The sequence below is a fragment of the Macaca thibetana genome, chromosome X (assembly GCF_024542745.1).
Source record: "Macaca thibetana thibetana isolate TM-01 chromosome X, ASM2454274v1, whole genome shotgun sequence".
Lineage (NCBI taxonomy): Eukaryota > Metazoa > Chordata > Mammalia > Primates > Cercopithecidae > Macaca > Macaca thibetana.
Window position 1 is genome coordinate 134867498 of NC_065598.1, and position 27672 is coordinate 134895169.

The 27672-nt window shown below is 40.2% G+C and overlaps 1 protein-coding gene and 1 pseudogene across 1 annotated transcript in view; one reads left to right on the forward strand and one right to left on the reverse strand.

The window, feature by feature from the left end:
• The window catches only part of LOC126946749 (phospholipid-transporting ATPase IG), a 159714-nt gene that overhangs the window by 105027 nt on the left and 27015 nt on the right, over positions 1-27672 (reverse strand). The gene's annotated exons all lie outside the window — the stretch shown is intronic.
• Positions 10076-10193, forward strand: LOC126947045 (uncharacterized; annotated as a pseudogene).

A 27672-nucleotide genomic window follows, 5' to 3' on the forward strand; every position in this document is an offset into this window, starting at 1 on the left:
CCCCATCTCCACAAAAAAAATAAAAAATATTAGCTGGGCGTGGTGGCACATACCTGTAGTCTTAGCCACATGGAGGCTGAGGTGGGAAGATCACTTGAGCCCAGGAGGTTGAGGCTTTAGTGAGCTGTGTTCGTGCTATTGCACTCCAGCCTGGGCAGCAAAGTAAGACCCTGTCTCAAAACAAAACAAAACCAAACAAAAAAAAACAATACTACTGGAGCATGAACCTGAAGAGCATTCAGGCCCCTGAGGAAGTATGCATTTTTATATTCATGTGGTTACTAACAATAGCTAAGGTTTATTGAGTGCTTTTTATATTCCAGTCCCTGTGATGTGTACTATACAGACATTATCTCATAGAATTGTTAGAGGAACCTGCTTGTTTTCAGTATTTTATAAATAAGGAAACTGAAGTACAGGGAGATTAAATGAATTGTCCAAATCACATACCTGCTTAGGAGTAAAGCAGGATACAGGAGAACAAGGTTAGGAAGTGAAAAGGGAAAAGTCAGAAGTTATCTCTGAGATGTCTTCCTTTGAGAAGTAATTCTAGCTCATTCTTCCTGTCAAGCTGAGTAGCAGCCTTACAGATTCTACCTGACAAGAAAACACATTACTTCATTTGCACCATCAGGAATTAACGAAAGAGCCAAACTGCTGACCATCAGTTACTAAATCCTTCTACAGTACTTATACTACAATAGGAAGTAGGGTAGTCTGGGAAAAGAAACAACAGCAACATATAGTCTTGAAGCTCACCCCCACAAAACCAGTAACATAAAACTTCCTAGAAAAGCTATTGATAAAGTGTCAATTGAAAGAAAATGCTACAGCCACTTCTCTAACAAGAACAAAACAAAAATGGTGTGTTTTTTTCCTAAAATGATTATATAACTGATCCTAGAGAAAAATCACTATCTCTAGAGGCACCCTCGCAGCCACACAGATGTTTGTCAAGTACCCTTTCCAAATAAAGCAGTACCTGTGGCAGAAAGTGCGGCTGAAATCCCATTACAACAACTTTTTTTTTGAGATGCGGTCTCACTATGTTGCCCAGACACAAGTGCAGTACCTATTCACAGGCAAGATCATCACATACTGTAGCTCTGAACTCCTGAGCCTAAGGGTTTCTCCTGCCTCAGCCTCCTGAGTAGCTAGGACTACAGGTGGGCATCACCGTATCTCCCTAACAAATTTCTTTCTTTATAACAAGAAATCTTCTAAGCTGCAAGTGATGCCAATTTTCATCCTGAGCTAGAAAGCAGGGAGAATAACAGTATCTACCTCAAAGGATTTGAGAGGACTCCAGGAGGTAACTATGTAGAAAGTGTTTTAAACAGCACCTGGCATTTGCTAGAGGAACAGAAAACGCTAGCTGCTGCGGCTAAGTTTTATACACCCAAAAATTCTAGATAAACCTTGGCAATTTGCTTAAAAGGAAAACTGACTTTAAAAACCAAAATGCAGAAGAGGGTTATTTAAAATAGACAAGAAGTACCTGCAGGTGAACAATGCCATATCTATGCCATATGCAGGACTGGGCAGTATTAAGGGGCAGAGGGCTCAACCAAAGAAAGACTACAATTTCTGCCCTGGAAAAGTGACACGTTAATGAGGGAAACAGGACAAACACTCATATGAGACTAGATGTCATTTGTCTGTGCCATCTACCAATGACCATCAATGATTCCCCAAATGGCTGAGCCTCCACTGCTGCTATTTCAAAGGCAATTCCTCTGGGGTCCCTGGTCTGAGTTTCTGTAAGCCCAGGGGCCTATGTGCAGTACCAACTATTGGATTTTCCTGTGCTGCTGTTCTGCTTAATTGCTTCCTCAGTTGTTCATACATGGATTTCCTTGTAACACCTCAAAGGGAAGTTAAGAAGTAGCAATTAACATTTATGACCAATATCATTTTAGAAGACACAACTTATGACCTTTCCAGGCACAAAACACATCATTTATAGTGATGCTAACCCTTAAGACAGTAGCCGTAAGCTAAATAATATATGTGGCTAAGAAGAGACATGTCAATGTAAGAGCAACCTTCTTATTTCTGGCTCACCAAGAGTCATTAACCAAGCTGCCACCCATTCACCACAAGATGTACACACCTAGTATCAGTAGAGCTGGACAGGCCCTTGCACAGAAGCAATTTAGGGAAGGGGGAATGAAGATGTTAAAGAATTGACTTGTGTCCCAGTGCGGCAGTGGGTAGCAAACTTCCACAAATGAGCTGAGCTCCACAGATGCTTTGCAAAAGTCCACTGTTGGCTACTGAGAACTATTATCTTTCTTAATAAGAAATAACACAGAATGGTAAAAAACGGCTGAGCCCAGTGGCTAATGCCTGTAAACCCAACACTTTGGGAGGCCAAGAAGGGTGGGTGAATCGCTTGAGGCCAGGAGTGCGAGACCACCCAGGTCAACAAGGTGAAATCCCATCTCTACTAAAAACTATAAAAATTAGGTGGGCGTGGTGGCACATGCCTGTAATCCCAGCTACTTGGGAGGCTGAGGCAAGAGAATCACTTGAACCCGCAAGAGGGAGGTTGCAGTTAGCCAAGATCATGCCACTGCACTCTAGCCTGGGCAACAGAGCAAGTGAGACTCTGTTTCAAAGAGGAAAAAAACAAACAAAAAAATGGTTAAAAAAAAAATGGGTTTTACATTTACGTAGTCAGACTGCCTACATTTGCACCCTGAATCTACCCTTTTTTAGCGTTATAACTTTAACTCATTTAACTTCTCTAAGTTTTACTTTCTGACATGTAAAATGAAAATAATAAAGGATTAGGGTGATGAGTCAGCAAATAATGCACAGATAAGGCTTAGCACAATGTTGTACTCAATAATTATTATTATCCTTGAAATAATAAAAATGGTGTGTAGGTAGCCAGAAAAGCCCACAAAGGTCTATTTTACCAATAATGTGGCCAAAATAGCAAATATTTATCATACAAAGAAAAGATAGTAAAGCCAAATATTGGCAATATTATAATAGTTACAGACAGAAAATAAAGTTAACATGTTTTTAACTTTGTGTGAAAATCAAAAGATATTTTTGTTGATTCTGAAGAAAATTTGACACCCTGAAAGAGCTTTAACGATGGATCATATAGATTCATTCATTCAAAGAACATTTATTGAGCACCTACAAAAAATCTGTTAGGTACCAGAGACTGAAAAATGGTAACAATAAAAGCAAGTGTAAAATGCAATAATGGACACAGAACACAGGGACGGGAGGAATTCGTTCTACCCCAGGAACGTCAGAGAAGGAAGATCCGGGGCAGCATACCACAGAAGAAATGACATTTGAGCTCGGTCTAGGATTTCACCGCTGAATGGAAGAGCAGCAACTTCAGAAAGAGGGAACAACAGGAGCCAATACCGAGAGGCATCTGGCAAACACCAAGAGGTACCTGAGGCATCTAGTGGCCTATAAATAGCGTAGTATGGACAAAGAGTAGGGGGAGGGGAGGGGGAATCATAGAAAGGAGACTAAGCCTGGGCAACATATCAAGACCCTGTCCTACAAAAAAATACAAAAAGTAACCAGGCATGGTAGCGTGCACCTGTAGTCCCAGCTACTCGGGAGGCTGGGCTAGGAGGAGGCTCAGCCTGGGGAGGTCGAGGCTATAGTGAGCCATGATAGTACAACTGTACTTCAGCCTGGTAACAGAACAAGACCCTATCTCAAAAACAAAACAAAACAAAACAAAACAAAACAGGAGACTGTAAATTTAGGCCTGAGAAAACCTGTGAGGGCTGGAGAGAAAGGAAATAAAATCAGTATCTTGAAGGGATATCTGTACCCCCATGTTCATTGTAGGTTTATTCACAATAGCCAAGATATGGTCACAACCTAGTATCCATCAACAGATAAATGGATAAAGAAAATGTGGTATATATACACAATGGAATATTATTCACCATTTAAAAAAATCATGCCATTTGTAACAAAACGAATGAACCTAGAGGACAGTTATGCTAAGTGACACAGAAAGGCAAATACTATATGGTCTCACTTATATGTGGAATCCTAGAAAAGCTGAATCCTAGAAACAGAAAGAACAGTGGTTTCCAGAGATAAGGGGGTGAGATGGGAAAATAATCAAATGGCACAAATTTTCACATAAAAGATGAACAAGTTCTGAGGCTCTAACATACACCATGGGTGGTATTAGATGAATTAATTTGATTGTGATAATCATTACACAATATATATGTATATCAAATCATCACATTGCACTGCACACTTTGAATTTATACAATCTTTACTTGTCAATTAAATACTTCAAAACAATTTTTCAAAAAAGAAAACCCGTTAGGGAATGTGCACACCCCTAGACTTCAGCATAAAGGCAACTGGATGTGGCAAGTCTGGTATTTTCAAATAGCACCGTCTAGATAAAGAAATGTAAGGAAATAACTACTTTAAAAGTCAGGATAATGGTTATTTCAGAAGGAGAGAAGGTTTTTGACTGGGAGAGGGACCTGGAAGGACTTCTGGGGTGGCTGACAAAGCTCTACTGCTTGATCTGGATAGTGATTTCAAGTATGTTTGCCTTGTAATATTGTATTAAGTTACACACGTTTGTTTTTTTAATCCTTGTCTCATTTTACAACAAAAAAGCTAAAAAGGAAAGAAAAAAAAAAACACACACATTCTTTTGCCACTATATAGGCCATCCAGGGCAGAGACAAAAAGATGAGGAAAGAAGTTATTACCTCAAGATGAAAGATGATGAGGGCCAGGCCCAGAGCAAGAATAATAGGAGTAAGAAGAACGAAATAAACCCATTGGTGAAACATCTTGAGAATAGGCTGCCACAAACTTCCAGAGGGCTTTAGCAGGAGAAGGCTTAAAGAAGAAGATAGAGAGTGATTTCAGATTTGGACATACTGAGTATGAGATGTCTTTGGGAATTCAAATGCTACTTTCCCCCTGCTCATTTTAATGTATGGCTTTCCTTTGTCTTGGTACACATCTCTCAATAGTAATACTCTATTTCCTACCATTTACAATTCAATTCATGTGTTTGGCTTTTGAATGGGATACAATGAGGAGGAGGAGGTAGTTCTTGATGTAATGAGGCAAAACTTGGAAAACAAAGGAGGAAGATGGTTAAAAGAAATGTGTTAGTAGTAAAAGACAGAAGTAAAGGAGATCATATTCCATGTGAACCACTCCACTGAAAGGGAAGAAAGGATGTAGAACTGAAGAGCTACTGGGTCAGATTCCCCACCTGATCAGCAAAAATCAAGGGAAGGGGGATACATCATGCACTCGCCTTATTTTCACATCTGGGACTTTCTTAAGTTAGCTATATGTAATCTAAAGGAGAATTATAATAGAAATTTGAAAGTAAGAGAGATGGGTAAATAAGACAGACAAGAAAAGGTATTCCACACCAGGTTAGCACACAATGGAGAAGCAAGTAATTTTGCTTATCTGCAAGTCATAGCCAACTGTCCTTACTTGGAACAAAAGACAGATATAAGCAACTGTGTGTTAGATTAATTACAGTTTGGGACACAGCAGTCCAGGTCCGTAGAGTTGGGTTGCTATGGCCCATAATTTAACAAATGCATGAACAACTGACTTTGATAACATTCAACTGGAAATATTAAAATGTTACCCTCAGAGTCCTGCTTCTATTGCATAATAAAAGAAATCTAGCTACCATTTATTGAGTACTTACTCTGTCCCAGGCACAGTCTAAACCTTCAGCATCCATTATCTGATTGAAACCTCACAGCAAGCCCATGAGGTAGGTGCCATTAATCATCACCACATTACAAATAAGGAAACTTGCATGCCTTGAAGTGGTAGCTCTAGAGAAACAAGATATGAGGAAGACTGCATAGAGCGGACTTGGGCCTGGGCTAAAGGGAACGCCTGCCTCATACATGGTTCAACCCAGGCCACCAGAGTAGAGTATTTCATAGGGAGTACGGGCTCTATCTCTAGTTGCTGATAGAGAGTGATTTTTTTCGGGCCTTATCCTCAGCATGTTTATCTCCTACCACTGCAACATGCGGCAGTGGTAGGTGGCTGGTAGCAATTCTAAGATTTGGGATCCCAGCCAGCTCTCTGTTTCTTTCCATCAGAAATATAACCAACATCTGGCAGAGTCAGCAAACGTCAAGATGTATGGGTCTCCACTAATTCATACATTACAAACTGGCCTCTCAAAATTGGTCAAATTCCATTACAGAATTACAGTTCAGCTGCACTGAATACTAAATACATATGAGCCATTAGCTGAGACTTTGAAATCTCTTTGCGTTATGGAAATTTCTATTCTGGTAGTAGTTGTTGCATGAGATTTTATCTTTATCACACTTTTCCTGGCAGCAGTAAAATTCCATTTCCATCAACTGTTTCCTCTCAAGAAAGTCTCTCAGGAAATACTCAAAACATTGTTCAACAAAGTTCTCAAATATGAATCATTTTTAACTGCCAGGAAGACACTCCTTTCCCCCACTGTTTTGCATCATAATAGGCTTTCTCTAAAATGACAGCTTTGGGGGAAGATATACTTATTTGGGGGAAAAAGACATTTATTAACTACAGTGTAAATCCTTTATTCTTCTCCCTCTATGGCTTTGTTTAAGCAGTTCCCTCTGCCTCAACTACCTTCTCCCCAGATCTGCCTGTCCAAGCCCTACCAATGCATTCATTCAAACAAACATTTCCTGAGTACCTAACAGATTTTTGGTCCTGTAATAGGTGGTAGGGGTAGAAATCAAATAAATGTATTAAAAATATGCCAGGCAAAGATTACAGTATGATCATGGCAGGACATGGGATCATGATGGACATTCTGAGATTTTCCTTCAATGAAAAGTTTTTTGGAAGAAAAAACATTTACAGCTGGCCCTTTAAGGACAAGCAGGAGGAATTCAATGAAAGACAGAAGTAATTTATGGCAGCCAAGAAGAGGCCAAGAGGAGGCAACTCAAGGATCTCCAACTACAAGGAGCACAACTGATTAGGGACCCTATCTGCCTCAGAAATTCATCCTAGTGTCTGTACTAAGTCACCTCCAAAGGGGTGCTCCCAACCAATCACTGAGTATAGCAGGGATACCAAAGCAGACTGTTGCTGGAAGTTGCAAGACTCCACTAACAGCTGACTTTGGACTCCCCAATAGCTTTTCTGAATCTTCTTTAGACTGCAGAGCAGTCTGGAAACCTTCTGCCTAACCAGCTCTCCCCATCCCCTTCACTAGGGCTCAGACTTGCATCAAGGACTAATGGCACTCTCAGCCTTCTCAGCCCCCTCACCATTGTCTGTTCCACATGCGTTTTCCCCTAATAAACCGTTGCCAATTTAATCCCGTGTGGGTTTTTCAGAGGACCCAGATTAATACAGCATTCTATACAGAGGGCTCAGCATAAATAAATACCCAGAGGTATGAAAAATCATGATGGGTTCTAAGCACCCCAAGGAGTGGAATGTGCCTGGAGCAAGCTGTGGAAGTGTAGAAGAAGCTGGGTCGAATCAGAGGAGACCTTGTATGTCCTGATAAGAAACTTCAACTTGGTCCTATGAGAAACAGGAGCCACTAGAAAGTTTTAAGCAAGGAAAAGGCATGTTTTCAAAAAACTGTTCTGCTGGCAGAATGAAGGATGGACAGGACAAAGCAGAAATTGGAAGCACCTCTATGTATGCTCCCATCTTGTCTGCTAGCTTGTGAGGTCCTGAAGGATGAAATCATATTTTTTGCTTGTTTTGCTTTAATCTTAGAATAGTGTTTAACACAAAGTAGCTACTCAAGAGACCTCACTAAATCTACAAGGTCGGGCCTTACCTCATGGCCCAACATTTTAGTTAAAGCCACTCAAAAGTTTCATGAAGCCTGGTCATTCCTGCTTGGACACTGGAACCCTTTCCAGTCAATCTAGAAAGAGATGGTTATATGTATGAAGGGTAGAAGAAACTACTCCCAAACTTTGCCTCTTGCCGACTGGTTATTTCATGAACTCCTTTGAAGATAGGCATCTAATCACATTTGTTGATCCTAACTGTAGGACAAAGGTAGTCATTAGACATTTAGTTTTTGAATGTTTACCAAATCAATGAAATTTAGAGAGCCAGATCAAGCTCAAGGCCCACAGGTCTAATCCAAAGAACATAAACAAAAATCAGAATCGGCTTCTGAATACCGACTCACTGTCCAATGACGACCTTCGGGAAAATGTAGCCTTATTTTTTCATCATAAGGTGGCAATAAGACCTACCCTAAAATGATGTACAAACTAAGGTGAAAATGAAGTATGAAGATGTGGCCACTGTAATTTGAAAACAGTAAAATAAATTTTACGAATTGAATATACAATTGGGGAAAATAGACAAATCAAAGCTATCAAAACCTAAATATCACCCTAACACAAAGACATGTTGGACTTCTGAATAAATATGAGAAACATAACTTATTTATTACATTGTGACATCAGCTTTCTAAGAAAGGTCATAATTAACCACAAAGTCTACAATAAAACTCTCTAAGTTTAACATATTTACTTAACGACTTCATGGCTAGAAGGAAAGCATACTGATTACCAATTCTGATTTTCAACAGTATCAAGGGATGGTGTGGTATTATCAAAAAATTGTCAAGATACAATTTTCATGTGTCAAGCAGCACTTTTGGCTGGAAGGGTACTTCTATGAAGTCAAATAATCATGTGAACCAATTCCCAGAAGGCTATTGATTGGTAGAGTTGGAGCTAACAACCCTCCCAAGGTCCAAGGCACTGAGAGTGTGATGCCCTTGCTCAGACTCATTCTCATCTCCCTGACTTGACTAATGAAACACACAGAAGCTCTTGGGTCCTGCTTGTAATACCCAAAATAACCTTACTGAAAAAAGTAATCATTATCTCCAAACAACCTGAAATGGTTTGTGTCACTTAGAGAAGAGAGTCTCACATCATAAACTGTCAGATCTACATGGGGTAAGGGACTAAAGTTAGATCACAATGGTTTGTTGTCCATGTAAAATAAAAATGGCATCTCCAATTCTCCGCGCTGAGATAACCACTTCCAAACCAGTAGGAAAGTCCAGAGCATTCAGGAATACTTTATTTTATTTTTTATTTTGATGAGGGCTCGCTATGCTACCCAGGCTGGTCTTGAACTCCTGACCTCAGGCAATCCTCCCTCCTGGGCATCTCTCAAAGTGCTGGGATTACAGGCGGGAGTCACTGCACTCAGCTCAGCAGCACTTTTTAAAATTTTCCAAATTTGCAAACTGATTTAGTAAATGCATTGTGTTATTTTGACTCGAGGAGGAGTGAAAAATAGAGAAAATGAATTCCATTTTTATAAAAGAACTTTAGGCGATTTTGTCAAAAGAACTAAACAAACAACTATAGAAATCATTCTAAGTCTCTTTTGGCATCTTCCAAAACCAGATTATTTCCATTTACAAAATACATTTAATGGTAGGAAATCAATAATGATGACAGTAATGGACACCACTAAATTCAGGACATTCTGTGTGAGACGTTTTACATATATTATCTGTATTCCTCACAACTCAATGTAAATGTTTTACATTTCAAATTTTTAAAACATGAGGCTCAGAGAGACAAATGTGCCACAAATCAAGTAAATGGCAAAGCTGAGATACAAATCACAGTATCTAAAAGCCCAGATTTTAGATGGCAATGAAAGGTGGGAGGGCTTTTCTCTCCTTCCAAATCTCAATTTCTATGTCACTCTCCCAATTCCTGTCCTTCCCTCCCCTTCCTCCGTCTCTCTCACACAAACCCAAACACACGCACGCACATACCCACTCACTTCCAAAGAGAGGCAATACCATACAGTGAGCTAATAACGGTTTTATCCAAAACACCTGCATTTAAATTCTGACCCTGCCATTTACTAGCTCCAAGACTGGGTGGTACAAATTGTTTCATGGACCTCACTTTCCACCAAGTAAAATTAAATAAGATAAACATACACAGTGTCTAGTACATACTATTTTTGTTACGTTTCCCCTCACTCACTTTTGATAGCCTAAAAGACCAAATGAAGAGGAAGCAAAAACATGCTACCTGTATTGTATGCTAAGCAAGAGAGCATTTCCCTTAGGATGGAAAAATTTCTATGACTTATAAAACACACATATGATTAAGGAATTGCTACCTACTTCATGTCATTTATCCATGATTTTTATCCATAAAATACATGAGAATAATCCATTATTGCCATGTGGAATTTAGACTAGGAATGCAAGAATAGTTCAGCATTCATACATCAAACACAATGCCGTTCACGGTTATCAGCAGCCTAACTAACAGAAAAATCTGTATGACTATTTCTATAGGTGCAGAAAAAGTGCAACACTCATTCAGCAGCCCTTCATTATTTAAAAACAAAAACAACAACTCAGCTAACTAGAAATCAAAGGAAACTTCCTCAGCCTGATAAAGAGCATCTATGAAAAACTTATAGCTAACTCATACTTAATAATAAAACACAAAATGATTTCCCCGTATGATCAGGAAGAAGGCAAGGAATCCACTCTCACCACTCCTACTCAACATTATATTGGATAAAACTCCTAGCTAATGCAATAAGGTACAGGAAAAAAAATAAAGATACTTATAGATGGGAGAGAAAAAATACTGCCTTTATTCACAGAAAACGTAATTATATAAAAGAATCTACAAGAAACTACTAGATACAACTAGTGACTGCCAAAGTTGAAGAATATAAGATCAATATATAAAAAATTTTCCTTGCCTTGCTATAAAAAAAATCAATTATATTTTTATACACAACAGTGAAGAACAGGAAAATGAAATTTTTAAAAGCACTAGTTGCGGCCAAGCGCGGCAGCTCATGCCTGTAATCCTAGCACTTTGGGAGGCCAAGGTGGGCAGATCACGAGGTCAAGAGATCAAGGCCATCCCAGCCAACATGGTGAAACCCTGTCTCTACTAAAAATACAAAAATTAGCTGGGCGTGGTGGCACACACCTGTAGTCCCAACTACTCGGGAGGCTGAGGCAGGAGAATTGCTTGATCGCTTGAATCCAGGAGGTGGAGGTTGCAGTGAGCTGAGGTTGTGCCACTGCACTCCAGCCTGGCAACAGAGCGAGACTCCATCTCAAAAAAAAAACAAAAAAACAAAAAAAAAAAAGCACGTTACAACAGCACCAAGAAACATGTCATACTGAGGGATCAATCTAACAAAGTACTATAAGTATTATAAGATTTGTACGTTGAAAAGTATCAAAAACACTGATGAGAGAAATCAAAGACTTCATTGCAGAGATACACTGTGTTCAGGGATCAGAAGACTCAATATCATCAGTATTGTAATTCTCCTCCAAATTGATCTACAGATTTTAATTCACAGCAAATAAAATCCCAAGTTTCTTTTTCAAAAATTTATAAGGTAACTCTAAAATTATATGGAAAAAATAATTTAGGATAACCTAGACAATTTTGTAAAAAAAAAAGTTGGAGTACTCATACCAATTGATTTCAAGACTTACAATAAAGCTGTAATATTCTAGACAGCACAGTATTGGCTAAAGGGTAACATAGATCAATGAAACAAAATAAAAATTCCAGAAACTGATCCACACATATATGGTCAATTAATTTTTGACAAGGATGCCAAGTTAATTCAATAGACAAAGTATAGTTTCTTCATCTTATAAACAAATGATGCTGGAACAATTAATTAGACATATCTATATTCAAAAAATGAATCTCAACCTGTATCTTGCACTATACGTAAAAGTCAACTGGAAATGGATCATAGACTGAAATGTAAACCCTAAAGCTATAAAATTTCTGAAAAAATAGAAGCAAATCTTCATGATCCTGAGTTGGGCTACTGTTTCTTAGATAGGACAGAAAAATCATTAACCATAAAATAAAATATTAAGGCCAGGCACAGCAGCTCACGCTTGTAATCTCAGCCCTCTGGGAGGCCAAGGTGGGAGGATCTCTTCAGGAGTTTGAGACCAGCCAGGGCAACATAGTAAAACCCTGTTTCTACAAAAAAAAAAAAAAAACACAAAAAATTAGCTGGGCATGGCAGTGCACATCTATAGTACCAACTACTCGGGAGGCTGAGGTAAGAGGATTGCTTGAGTTCAGGAGGCCAAGGCAGCAGTGAGCCATGATTGAACCACTGCTGTCCAGCCTGGGTGACAGAGCAAGACCCTGTCTGAAAAAAAAAAAGACAAGACTGAAAAATAGAACTTCAATCAAAACTGAAAACTACTGTTCTTGGGCTGGGGGTGGTGGCTCATGCCTGTAATCTCGGCACTTTGGGAGGCTGACATGGGGGAATTGCCTGAGCTCAGGAGTTTGCAACCAGCCTGGGCAACACAGTGAAACTCCGTCTCTACTAAAATACAAAAAATTAGCCAGGCGTGGTGGTGTGCACCTGTAGTCCCAGCTACTCAGAAGGCTGAGGTAGGAGAATTGCTTGAACCCAGGAGGCGGAGGTTGTAATGAGCTGAAATTGCACCACTGCACTCCAGCCTGGGTGATAGAGCAAGACTCCGTCTCCAAAAACAAAAAAAAAAACTACTGCTCTTTGAAACATACTATTTAAAAAGTAAAAAGACAAACCATAGACTGGAAAAAACATTTGCAAAACATATCTGATGAGGGACCAGTAGCCAGAATGTATAAAGAACACTCAAAGCTGTATTTTTTTTTGTACAGTCTCGCTCTATTGCCCAGGCTAGAGTGCAATAGTGCAATCTCAGATCACTGCAACCTCCATCTCCTGGGTTCAAGTGATTCTCCTACCTCAGCCTCCCAAGTAGATGGGATTACAGGTACCCGCCACAATGCCCAGCTAATTTTTGTATTTTTGTAGAGATGGGGTTTCACCATGTTGGCCAGGCTGCTCTCGGACTCCTGAGCTCAAGTAATCCGCCCACCTTGGCCTCCCAAAGTGCTGGGATTACAGGCGTGAGCCACTGCACCCGGCCCAAAGCTGTATAATTTTTTAAAACCCTGCCAAATCAAAAAAAATGTTAAGACACTTGTTCAAAATCATTAGTCATTAGAAAAAATGCAGAATAAAATTACAATGAGACATTACTATTCACCTACCAGAATGGCTAAAGTTTTAAAAGACAGACAATAACAATATTGCTGAGGATATGGAGCAAACGCAACCTTGTATGTTGCTGTTAGGAAACAAAAATGGTATAGTCAACTTTGAAATATAGTTTAGCAGCTTAATATATAAAGTTAAATACATACTTTTCATACTACCCAGTCATCTCACTTCTATATATTTACCGAAAACAAGACATACGTCTACACAGAAACCTGAACACAATTTTTTTCCTTTTTTTTTTTTTTTTTTTTTTTTTTTTGGATATAGGGTCTTACTCTGCTGCCCAGGCTAGAGTACAGTGGCACAATCTCAGCACACTGCAACCTCCGCCTCTCGGGTTCATGTGATTCTCATGCCTCAGTCTCCGAGTAGCTGGGACTACAGGCACGCACTGCCACACACAGCTAATTTTTGTATTTTTAGTAGAGAGAGGTTTCACCATTTTGGCCAGGCTGGTCTCGAATTCCTGACCTCAAGTAACCTGCTCACCTTGGCCTCCCAAAGTGCTGGGATTACAGGTGTGAGCCACCATGCCCAGCCTGAACACAAATATTTACAGTACCTTTATTCATAACCACCAAACTACATTTGGACTGTTTTCACAGTTACTGGTGAATGGATACACAAATCAGCTACTGGTGAATGGATACACAAATTGTAGTGTTATCTATTTAGTGGAATTCTGCTCAGCAATGAAAGGCAGCAAACTGGATAAATGCAAGGACATAGATGACTCTCAAAAGAATTATACCAGGTAAAACAAGCCAGACTCAAAGGCTATATATTTTGATCCCATTTATATGAAATTCTAGAAACGATAAAACTGTAAGGAACAGAAATCAGATTAGTGGTTGCCAGGGGTTGTCAGTTTAGGGAGGGGATTGACTATAAAGGAGCATGAGGGAACTTTTCAGGTGACAGAAAATTCTATTATTTTGATTTCAGTGGTGATTACAATTTATATAATTTTGTCAAAATTCATCAATTTTTACATACCTAAAAAGGGTGAATTTTACTGTATGTAAATTATACCTCAATAAATTCTCAAGAAAAACGTTGTGTTAAAAAAGTAACAACCTCAGAAAGAGCCAACTATTTTAGGCAGAGATCTACAACTAATTTGAACTGAAAAGGCTGATTTCTGATTATAAATTTAAGATCATGATTAAAGCACAGGAAGATATGCAGGGCAGATAAAGTTCACGAAAGTTGTGTATGTGTCTTTCACTGTTAATTGATAGAAATTGTGTAAAAAGGGGCTCTGGTAAGAAGGTGAGAAAGGCATAATTAAGAACCAAAATACCTCATTTGGTATTTATTCAAAACAGGCTGACAACAGAATAAATGGCCATAATGGTCCTTACAAATTGCTTGAGTTTGTAGATGACTCATTCAAAGAACTGCCTAAGGAGACAGGAACCTATTCAAGTACTAATTCTCCTCACTTCACAACCACTCTTAGAAGAGAAGGGGTGAAGTATTTTTATTCTATGCAATTTCTACCTCTTGATCAGAACTCTGAAAAGACACAGTAGAAGCTTATCTTGGCAGCAGAGACAACAGGGTGGGAGAAGATCAAGAGTTTTCTAAAACCCTAAAGGGCTTTTCTCTCTGTTTTGGCAGGCAGGTAAGGCTTATCCAGTAGTGGATAAGCCAGTGTGCATGGTTCTGGCTTTGCAAGGAGCTATGGTCAAAACAGTGTGGTTTTGTGTGGTGGCTCACACCTCTAATCCCAACACTTTGGGAGGCTGAGGCAGGAGGATTCCTTGAAGCCAGGAGTTTGAGACCAGCCTAGGTAACAAAACAAGACCTCATCTCTACAAAAAATAAAAAATAAAAAAGCCAGGCATGGTGGAACATGCCTGTGTTTCCAGCTACTTGGGAGGCTGAGGTGGAAGGATCACTTGAGCCTAAAAGTTCAAAGCTTCAGTGAGCCATGAAAATGCCACTGTACTTCAGCCTGGGTGAGTGTCAGAACCCATCTCTAAATGAAACAAATGAAACAAAACAGTGATAGGATTCATTTAAGTACCATTATCAGAGCCCCAAGGAAGAACTAAATTGAAAAACAGACTACAGAAACTTGTATTTATTCACTCATTCCTCCATCTATTCATCCAACAATTATTTATTGACCGTCCACTCTGGGCCAGGCTCTGTGTTAAACTGAAGACAAAAAGATAACCTGGACTGAAGTAGTTTACAATCTTCTGGTGGACAGGAGAGCGGGGTGTATAAAGTGCAATAGCATCCAACAGGCTGGAGTACACCTTAACAGAAGAGGAAAATTAGACTTGTGACTTTTTTCCCCATATACCATTTGCTATCAAGTTCTCAGTGCCCCAGAGTTCACCAGGAAATCAAAAATGGCAACCACTCCAGGCAGTGGGAACAGCACATGCAATAGAAGTACAGGTAAGCACAGTGTAGCCAGGAAACTTCATGAAGTTCTAGGGTACTAAGAACCTGATGGAAAATAGTATGTAATAAAACTGGAGAGGTAGGCATGAATCAGAAAGGTCGAATGCTTCGTGAATTATGCCAAGGAATTAGATATCCTTGTGGGGTGTGGGGTAAACAATGGGCAGCCTATGAACAGGGGAGAAACAAATCAAGATTTACATAAAGATGATTCTAAAAGCAAGTCGGAGATTGGCAAAAAAAAAAGAAGAAGAAGGAGAAGGAGGAGGAGCAGGAGAAGAAGGAGAAGGAGAATGAGAAAATGAGGAGTTTCCTGTACTTTAGTTGAAAAGCTGGTGGTGGACTAGAAAGTTGGTGTTAACTAATGGGTACTAGTTTAATACCTGAGTGACAAAATAATCTGTACAGCAAGTCCCCATAACGTAAGTTTAACTATATAACACACCTACACATGTACCCCTGAACTTAAAATGAAAGTTAAGTTAAAAAGAGAAAGTTGGTGTTAACTGGAATGGCAGAAAGCCCTCCAGGAACCACCCTTGAGTCATGCAGAGAAAATGACCCATTCTCCTGCCCAATGTATATCTCTAGCTAGCCATCATGATTGTTTATTTTCTACCCCAACTGGACTAGCAGCTTCCTAGAAACTGGAATGCTCTCTCTCACTCACACACACATGCATGCACACTCATACCCCCATTGCCTCGCTAAAGGTAGATGTTTAGTAACTGTGCAGACATTAAGGAATGAGTGAACAAATAAATGAATGCACTGATGGTTTTTGCACAAGAAACCAATTGAGAGGTACTGCAAAATGCGATTGATGGGTTGTCTTGGGAGTTACCAAGCTATCCGTCTGATGGAAAGTTGAAGTATGAGCTTCCGAGAGTCTGTTTCAACACGAAGTTGTCACGACTCTAGTTCTCCCTTGCCCCTAATTAATTTTTTTTAAGACAGGGTCTCACTCTGTTGCCCAGGCTGGAGTGTAATCTCAGCGCACTGCAACCTCCACCTCCCGGGTTCAAGCAATTCTCATGCCTCAGCCTCCCAAGTCTCTGAGATTACAGGCGCACACCACCACACTCGGCTAATTTTTCTACTTTTAATAGAGACGGGATTTCACCTTGTTGGCCAGGCTGGTCTCCAATTCCTGACCTCATGTGATCCGTTCGGCCTCCCAAATTGCTGGGATTACAGGCGTGAGCTACTGCACCCGGCCTAGTAATAGATTTTTAAAATAAAGGCTCCAGAGAAAGAAAACTATTGATTTTCATAATTAAGCTATTGAAGGCAGACAGCATGACAGATCAAAGGAGGACAGAATGTCAGGTGCTTGGAGGTGGACCCAGAAGCAAGGCCTAGGAGGAAATCCAAGTGACAAGAGCACATTACTAGAAAAGACAGTGCAGCAACAACCAAAGGTCCAGGCAGGTGAGCAGTGAGCATCAGGATACTCAGCAAGGTAAAAGCAGACAGAATATAACATCAGGGAAATCTGGTCAAAAGGCAGTTAGTGGGTGAGCATCAATAACATCAGGACTGGGCAACAAAGACCCAACCACAGGTATGGGTCTAGGCAGAGCTTAAGTTCCCTAGAGGCTTAGCTAAAAGAAAACATGTTCCTACCTTTGGAGTTATTGAGGTACCAACCATTGTACCCATAAAAGGACTTCACAGGGGATAAACAGAGTAAGGACCAGTTTCTGGCCCAGAAATACAAGGGCTACTCTTAATCACAATGACCCAGGTAACAGCAGTCTTACAAAAACATGACCACACAAAGTCAGAACGATACTAGCAAACATGCTGAACTGCTGAGCTAGCAGCCTGAGGTTCCCAAAATTCTCTCTAACTCGAGACAGGCTGAGATTCAAAGCCTCATTCAGGGCTGACCTGCCCCAGCTCTGTCCATTGGAAAGTCATGTAGACACAGAAGCCAACAGGCCCACACAATCTCCCCAACATCAGAGAGTATGAGGCACGCCTCTAATTTCAAAAGAGGTGCTCAAAAAATACCGGTGGAAGAGAATGAGAGTCTGTCATACAGAAAGCAAGGAGAAGAGGAATATGGAATCCAGTATACAGAGATCTTTCTCTGTACATTTACTCCATTCACAACTACTTTTAGGAATGTTTGTCACCCAGGCTGGAGTGCAAGTGGGGCAATCTCGGCTCACTGCAACCTTTGCCTCCCAGGCTCAAGCGATTCTCGTGCCTCAGCCTCTCGAGTAGCTGGGACTACAGGAGCATGCCACTAGGCCTGGCTAATTTTGGGGGGGTTTTTTGTTTGTTTGTTTGTTTTTTACTAGAGACAGGGTTTCACCATGTTGGCCAGGCTGGTCTCGAACTCCTGACCTCAAGTGATCCGCCTGCCTCAGCTTCCCAAAGTGCTAGGATTACCAGCGTGAGCCACCAGGCCTGGCCAAAAATGCTTATCTTGAAAAGCTCTATAGCCCTTGGGTATCACCTAGAAATCTATTCATGTTCACATTTCACATATTTTATTCATTCTCATATTTGTAGTCATATCTAGAAAAAAGAATATGACACCAGGTTAAGATCATGTCCCCAACTATATATGAAACGTTTTGTGGGAAAATCAGATTCCTCTTACATTTTTATGTAATGCACCTTATCATGAGCCTAACAGGTAATTGGGAAGACAGTCAATATTGCTACTCTCATTTCCCATTCTGAGCCACAGATTTAGACAGTCTTAAGGGGTTTAAGCAATGCTCTGGCCTTTTCACTCTCACTGTACAGATGAAAATCTGAGGACCATTGAGAAAGTTACATAACAAACTACAAAAAAAAAATTGCACAACAAACTAGTGGCAGAGTCAGCAAAGAAACCCAGATCTGTGTCCCTTCCATGTTTGCAGTATCACCAAATCTGATAGAGATGCCTGTCATTAGGAAGTTAAATCCAGTAAAATGTATTTACTCATAATTATTAACTCTTCCCAACGAGCTCATATATACAGCCCAACAGAAAATCTGCTCTTTCCATTCACACAGATGATCGATCCTTGATACGACAGAATGGAAATCCACCACAGCTTACACAATTTAGATTCTCTAACTCCAAAGCAAAAGAAGGCCTCAAGCAACATTATTTGATTATGAGATTTTGCTGCTGGGAAGAATTAATCAAATTCATCCTAGAGGCTCATCTGCTGCATGACATACTCATATCTCGATAGTGAAACTCCCTAACAAATTTCAACACAAGATGTGATGGTGACTTCTTTTCCTAGTACTTTCTGATCTTCATCTGTTACCTTGACTAGCATTTGAAGGAATGAAAATAAGGAGGTTGCTTTATCCCTAGTATCACACAATCTTTTGTATTTATATTAAAGCTGGGAGGACAGAAAGGGTCTCATTTAGGGACATACTTTTCACCGCTACTTATGAATATGAAGTAAGTGAAAAAGACAAATACCACATGTTCTCATTCATATGTGAGAGCTACAAAAATGGATCTCATGAAGATAGACAGTAGACTGGTAGTTTTCAGAGAAAGGGTTGGGGGAAGGGAGGATGAAGAGAGGTTAATGGGTACAAACATACACTTAGAAGAATAAGACCTAGTGTTTGATAGATCAGTAGAGTGACTATAGTTAACGATAATCTACTGTATATTTCAAAATACCTAGAAAAGAAGAATCCAAATGTTTCCAGCAAAAAAAAAAGAGATAAATGTTTAAGGTGATGGATATCCCAATTACTCTGATTTGATCATTACACATTTTATGAATGTATCAAAATATTACAGGTATCCCAAAATATGTACATCTATTATGTATCAATAAAAAATAATAAAAAACTAAAATTACTGAAGAGGTGAGAAAGTCTAATAACTGGTAAATCATAAATAATTGAGTTGGTATAACACTGAAGAATGTGATTTTAATTATTTAATGTTATTCATGTGTAATCAAACAAAAAATTTTGTTGAAAATCCCAGTATATTTAGAAGAGCTAAACAAATAAACACTGCACACCAGAAACTAGAACTTGACCAACTTTTTGTTACCTATACAGTATAAGCTGCTGCTTAAACATGTTTTACTTCTCTAATTAGTAAAAGTAGGCCTTTAAGGAAAAAAAACTTTAAAATTTACCTAAAACTGGCTGGGCATGGTAGCTCACTCCTGTAATCCCAGAACTTTGGGAGGCCAAGGCAGGTGGATCACCTGAGGTCAGGAGTTCAAGACCTGCCTGGCCAACATAGCAAAACCCCATCACTACTAAAAATACAAAAATTAGCTGGGTATGGTGGCAGATGCCTATAATCCCAGCTACTTGGGAAGCTGAGGCACGAGAATCACTTGAACCTGGGAGGAGGACGTTGCAGTGAGCCAAGATGGTGCCACTGCACTCCAGCCTGGGCGACAGAGTGAGACTCTGTCTCCAAAAAAAAAAAAAAAGTGAACTGCTTACTTTCTGTGCACCTTTCCTGCTGGGACAGTCTTTCTGAGAAGTGCTTTAAATACATGTTAGAAGCCAGGGACATGTAGCCAGGCATGGTGGCACGCGACTGTAGTCCCAGCTACTCGGGAGGCTGAGGTGGGAGGATCTCTTAAACAGGGAAGTCAAGGCTGCAGTGAGTATGATCATGCCACTGCACTCCAGCCTGGGCAACAGAGCAAAAACCTGTCTCAAAAAAAAAAAAAAAAAAAGAAGTCAGGGACATGAATTAGGACTGGGGTGGGTAGAGAGTGAGTAGGGCTGCTGGAGACAATGTTCCCACGGCACTGACCCTGGTTTTCAGTCTTTGAGCAAGTACTATCACTTGCTTTAATTCCTTCGTCCTCATCCTTTGCTCCTTTTGAATCTGATGATTTCTAGGAATGAACGTTCTTTATGACACATGCTGTATATTATTTAGTTTGAAGCAGGCTTGAATTTATGTCAGTAAGGCAATGTTCTTTTTCAAAGCTCTCAGTTAGTTCTTAAGATATCAGAACCTGCAAAAAGCACATGTAGGGCTGCTATTATCCCTTCAGATCAATAACTCAGTCACTACTATGAGGTATTAAGAAAGGAATTTAGGAAGACAAGCAAATCTTTAGGGCTGCATCTATTCTGGCAAAAGAAGAACAGTAGTGAAACACAAACATATTTTAATAAAAACCATTTCAGCAAGTGAGTTCTTACCAAGCAAAGAAATCCTGGACTACTCTACCCAAATGTTTTCATAAAGGTTTTAGCTATGAGGCAATCAGATTCCAGGAGCTACAGGCAAACAGAGAAGGCTTGGAGGCTGGGGGATGAGTAGACGTGGGATGAGTAGATGTGGGCAACAGGTGGACACAGGAGCATTTACACAAATATATTAGGTGCCAAATAAGTGCTCCAGAATATTCACGGAAATATTTATTTTAATGTCAAATCCCTTCACAATTTAAGTCAACATTTGAAACATGTCAACTGCATACACCTGTCTCCTAATTAGAGTAAAACTTAAAAGGAGATACTGAAAAACAATGGAGAAAGTCTCACTCAGCAAGAAATGATACTGTTTAGAATCTCCTACTTAAATAACAATCTCTTCTGCTACTCTTGGTGACTTGTTTCCACAGAGTACAGTAGGGAAAGAGGAAAAATAGTAACTTAACGTGGAGGAACCTGGCAATCACTACTTTAGATAGCTGAGTTACGGCAACACCAACAGTGGTAAGTCATGCTGATAACAATCACCTTTGATATGATATGAAATGGCACTTCATCTCTCGTCTTCCAAAACTCAGTAACACCAGTCTAATCATGAGGAAAACATCAGACAAATCCCAATTGAGGGACATTCTACAAAATACCTGACCGGTAAACCTTAAAATTGTCAACATCACCAAATGAAGGAAAGTCTGAGAAACTGTCACAGCCAAGAAGAGCCTGAGGAGAAATGATGACTAAATGTAATGTGGGGCCAGACGCAGTGGCTCAAGCTTATAATCCCAGCACTTTGGGAGGCCAAGGCGGGTGGATCACTTGAGATCAGGAGTTCAAAACCAGTCTAGACAATATGGTGAAATCCCATCTCTACTAAAAATACAAAAAAATTAGCTGGCCATGGTGGCAGGAACCCCCAGCTACTTGAGAGGCTAAGGCAGGAGAATTGCTTGAACCTGAGAGGCAGAGGTTGTAGTGAGCTGAGATCGCATCACTGTACTTCAGCCTGGGTGACAGAGCGAGACTCCATCTCAAAAAAAAAAAAAAAAAAATTTAATGTGGCATCTTGAAAGGGACCCCGGAACAGGAAAATGACATTAAAGAAAAACCAAGAAAATCTAAATAAAGTATAAACTTTCGTTTAAAATAATGTATCAATATTGATTCATTAATTGTGACAAATTACACATTACTAGTGCAAGATGTTAACAATAGGAAAAATGGGTGCAGGGTATATGGAAACTACATGATCTTTGTAACTTTTCTTTAAATCTAAAATGATTCTAACATAAAAATTTTTGTTTAAACGCTTAAAAATATTTCTTGGTTATCTCAAGAAAGAATCCCCATTCAAACTCTGCATCTAACCACGTATCAGAGAGAGAATCAATGAGCCCTGGACACCTGTTGTACAAGAAAGAAACCTGCAATTAATTTCCTATGGATCATCTAATAGTCATCAGATGGAAGTGGTTTTGTCAAAATAGTGTCTTTGAGTCAAACATGAAACAAATTAAAAGCTAGTGGCAAAATCGGGGATGAGCAACCTCTTTTAACAATGTGGTCAATCCATCAGCAACAACTTGATTGTGTAGCACAACCCTGGAACCTGAACAGCCAAGAATATGCACATTCAAAAATTGCTAATGCTTCACAATGCTTTAGATACAAAATCAGAAACTACAATCTATGCTTTAGGGGGGAAAAAAAGTTTTGTCCTTTTACAATAAACATTTTTGAAAAAATTAAAACCCTCCAATAGTTACTATAGAATCCTGGACTTACATGGCACTATATAAAAGTCAGAATTCAGAAGGCAGAAGTTAGAGAACCTTATTTTTTAAAGTTCAGGTTTGAGTTGACTTGTTTACAGTTCAGTTCGTCAAGCAGAGCTTGTTTACATTCCAGTTGACATCTGAAGATATCAACTGATAAAATGGGGAGGGGGCAAAAAGCAGTTCATTATCCAGTGTTGGTCAGAAACAAAGCACTTAATTTTATAAATAGGTAAAGAGGTGTAAACTGGACTTTACTTTACTTACAAAGTGTTGTGAATGTATGGGTGCCCCCTCCAACCCCAAATTCTTAATATTGAAATCCTAACCCTCAATATGGTATTAGGAGGTAGGGCCTTTGAGAGGTGATTAGATCACGGCAGTAAAGCCTGGAGGAGTTAGTGCCCTTAAAAGAAGTCAGACAGTTCCAAAGTGAATGGACACCATCCTGTTTGGAAGGCTGCTACTTAGATCAAAGAAGGTAAAAACAGATCCACCCAGCGGGCTGAATTGCGTGCAGTTTTTCTAACAGTGATGGAAGAATTCAACAATGGTGCAAACCCCTGTGTTTGGGTTTTTACTGACTCACGGGCAGTGACCAATGGCCTAGCCATATACTCAGACAAGAGGGCCATGGACACCTGGCCTATTAAAAGAATACCCAAATGAAGCATGGCCCTGTGGAGATGTGAGGGCGCATTAAAGGAGAGTAAGTCAGTGCCCATCAGAACTCCCTTCCAGGTTCGGAAGTCGACTGGAATAGACAAGTAGATATCTTTGTGTGCTCCCTTGAGGTGGCCACCTGGGCCCAAGAAATGAGTGCATATCGGGGTATTGTAGCACTACAGAGATGGGCTGAATATAGACATGTTCCTTTTGCACCCTCTCAGGCACAAAATGCCAGAAAGAGCTGTTCTGTTTCTCAGTAAAAGAGACAGAGATTGCTGATGGCTGCAGGGCAGATTCTCTGGTGGGAAGGCCCTGAATATAGCTGGCAACTGAGACTAATGCTGGTAGCCCTGTGGGAAGGCTAAAAATGGGACCTGACAGGAATAGACACTGACTCTGGAGTGGGCTTTGCTTGTCTAATGGAAGATGAAAATGCTCAGAGTACCATAAAAAAATATAGAAGATATTGCATGGATTTGGATTGCTGGCCATCATTTTTTCAGACCAAGGAACACACTGCACAGTCCACAAAGTCCAACAATGGGTAGAGAGATATTCTCCTTAGAGTAACAGTTTGACAGAGAAGTAGAATGGGCAACTGAAACCTTGGTTGTCTAAAACAGGGAGACAAAAGCATGAAGGGCTGGCTTACACACCTTCATGAGTGTGTGTGCTCACACCTCAACATGAGAGGGACTAGAGTGTCCCCGCTAGATTTTTTTTTCTCTGTTTTTCTGGTTTATCTGGGGAAGAGGGGGTGGGGAAGATACTGGTATGAAAGAAAAATGCATCTTGGAACCCCAAAATCACTAAGCTAAAGGGAAAAGTCAAACTGGGGACTGCTTAGGGCAAACCTGCCTCCCATTCTATTCAAAGTCATCCCTCCGCTCACTGAGATGAATGTGTATCTGATTACTTCCTTTGGAAAGGATAATCAGAAACTCAGATGAATGCAATCTTTTGTCTCTTATCTACCTATGACCTGAAAGGCCCCTCCCAGCTTCAAGTTGTCCCGCTTTTCCCAACTAAACCAAGGTACATATTGATTGATGTCTCAGGTCTCCCTAAAATGTGTAAAACCAAGATGTACCCGGACCACCTTGTGCACATGTCGTCAGGACCTCCTGAGGCTGTCACAGACCGTCCTTAACTTTGGCAAAATAAACTTCCTAAATTAACTGGACCTATCTCAGATATTTGGGGTTCACACTGACATGACCATGTAGTTCCTGCCGAGGGAGGACTGCATTAGCATAATGACTATAGTTTGTTCTTTCTTCCTCAAATCACCTCAGGAAAAAAATATTAATTTTTTCTCCCCTACCTGATGCAGTGGCCCTAGGACCAGGGCTGCAAGTACAAGTGTTAGAACAGCAGGGATGATTTCTAAGCAAAAAACTGAAACTATGTTTTTAAACCTTACATCAAAATTCCTAAGGTCATGATGGATTGTGCCTTCAATCCATCTAGCAAAATTGGGGCTAACAGTGATTGCAGCTATATTGCCTGGTGGTAAAAATAGCTCACTAGTTCTGCACCTTTGTAACCTTACCCTGTCTGAATGGGAGTAGACTGAGGAGGAGGTACTTGCCAGACTTGTACTGCTGCCTGCGATCTAGACCAGCACAGTGGCAATTCCAATGTCTCTTTCAATGTTGAAAAAGTTACGGTGCTAATGGAGAGAAGGAGAAATACTAGCTGAAATTAAAGAAATGAATAAATGGAATACTGATTGAGGAAAATTAAATATTATGTTACCAACTCAAGAGTTTCAGAGCAAGAGATAACACTGTCTATAAGCTCAATAATCCCAGATGCCTGAAAGGGTAAAGCTATATATATTTACCAAGGCCACTCTTGCTTTTGGAAGCTGACAAGATTGAGAGGAAACCCACAAACAGGAGTGGCCTCATCCTGGAAGACATTCATATACTATGATGGGTTGAAGTAATTATTAATGACTGTGCATAGTATATACTTTTACATGAAAAATCCATAGTCAAAAACCAGGCGGTGGCCTGTCGTATTACGATATATATTTCATCCATGGTTCCTGGCTCATAACTTCCATAGCCCTTGTTACAGTATTTTGTTATAATGTTGGGTATGTTAGGACTCAGGGGCAGGCCTCTGACCTTTTCCTGTCCTCCTTTCTTATTGTAGGTCTTAAGAGCCTTGCACGAGAGGGTCCCACCCTATACCCTGGGGGAAGGAATGCTGATGTCTTGAAGTTTTCATAAAAACCCAAGGGGTCGGGGTTCCATGAGCTTCCAGATAGCTGACATGTGGAGGTTCCTGGAGGGTGGCACCCCCAGGGCGGGCCTGGAAGCTCTGAGCTTCTTCCCCCATACCTCACCCTATGCGTCTCTTCATCTGTATCCTCTGTAGTACCCTTTATAATAAACCGGTAAGCACTTAAAAAAAAAAATTAGCTATAAAAAGAATTTTCTTTAAGGCCAAAGAGTTTGCTATCCCTCTCTCTCTGATTTCAACCAGAAGACAGCAACTGCAAACCGGGAAGAGTGCCCTCACTAGACATCCTATCTGCCAGAGCCTTCATCTTGGACTCATCAGGCTCTAGAACTTTGAAAAACAAATTTCTGGGTTGTTTAAGCCACCCAGTCTGTGGTACTCTGTTACAACAGCCTGAACTAGGGCAAAGTCAACCTTCACTCAGTATTTTAATAGAACACTGGTTTTCAGTTTTATTATGCATCACCATCACCTGGAGGGTTTGTTAGACCACAGATTGCCATGCCCTACCCACAGAGTTTCTGGAGTAGTAGGTCTGGATCAGGGGCCTGAGAATTGCATTTCTAACGGCTCCCAGGTGATGTGATACATTCTTGTCTTTTGTAAACACTCCAACAAAATTAGAAAACCTATCATCAAATGTAAGGACCTAAACAAAATTCAAAACTAAATTTACATAATTTGTGAATTTTCTGCTCTTTTTCTTTTGCAACAAATATTTTTTGAGCATTTATTCCAGTGCCCAGAACTAGACTGGACACTGGCACTGGGTGGAGTAGTGAGTAAACTAAAACACATGCTTTTAGCCGGGAAGAGTGGTTCACGCCTGTAATCCCAGCACTTTGGGAGGCCAAGGCAGGTGGATCACCTAAGGTCAAGAGTTCGAGACCAGCCTGGCCAATATGGTGAAACCCCATCTATACCAAAAATACAAAATTAGCTGGGCGTGATGGTGGGCGCCTGTAATCCCAACTACTCAGGAGGCTGAGGCAGAAGAATAGCTTGAACCCAGGAGGCAGAGGTTGCAGTGAGCCGAGATTGCACCACTGCACTCCAGACTAGGCAACAAGAGCGAAACTCCATCTCAAAAAAATAATAATAATTTTTTAAATGCTTCTTTATTTTTTAGATGCTGTTCTAGAGGTGGGGGGGGCTAATAACTAGTCTCGTAATTCATTAATTACAATTGCAGGAAGAGGTACATAAGAGAAGTACAAAGTGCTATGAGGCCCTGTAAGATTGGGTGGTCTGACATTAGCCTGGGTCAGGGAAGGCTTCTTTAAGGAAGAGACACTTGAACTCAGTTCTGAAGGAGGAGCAGAAATGGGGTCCTCAGGGAGACAGCATTCCATATAGTGGGAAAATTGCACACAGTAGGAACAGAATATAGTAGGAGGGTAGATCCCTCAGGGAAGGCCAGAGATACTGTTGCAGGCAGGCATGCAGAGCCTAGCAGGCAGAGTAAGCAGTTTGAATCGTGCTCTAAGTATGAACGGAGCTACTAGGGATTCTTAGCTGGAAACTAACTTCATGTATGTTTTAAAAAGAGTCAGCCTAGCTGCTTTGCAGAGATGAAATAAGAGTAGCAAGAGTAGATCCAAAAAACAATTTGGGGGACCACAATCTGTGGAACTGGGTGATGGACTGGGTAAGATGGAGCGAGGGAAAGGAAGAAAGATTCAAGGCTAACTCTACAAAATGCTGTGAAGTGATTAGCAGTGCTTTTTCCAATCTGAACTGAATTTTTCCCTATGGCATAGTGTGAGAGGAAAACAATGGATTTTATCGGTGCCTGGGAAAAGATGGGGCTTAAAAAATACTTAAACAGTAGGATGACAGATCAAATGTTTCCCTTTTTCAAGAATGGAAAATTCCTTTTGAGAGCATTATATATTGAGCTCGTAGTTAGCTTTAATATCTCCTTTCAGAATTGTGGAAGCAGACTGACAGGATTATTCATCTCATGCCATAGTCTCTGAACTATAGCAGCATCTTCCTTTTAACTTCTCATAGCACTTGTCACTTTCTGTCTTGGATTTTCATTATATAACAATGTTTCTTATCTCCCTTCAAACACTGTAAGTTCCCTAGTGAAACATAATTTACTACAAAAATAAGAAATCCCAAAGACAATCTATGTACTCCAACCTAGGGATGTTGTAAGTAAGAAGGGGAATAGAGAAAAAAATAGGCAGAAAATTATTTTCTTTTGGCTCATTAAACAAATGAGTTATCCTTAAAAAAGTGATACAGGAAGTTTTGT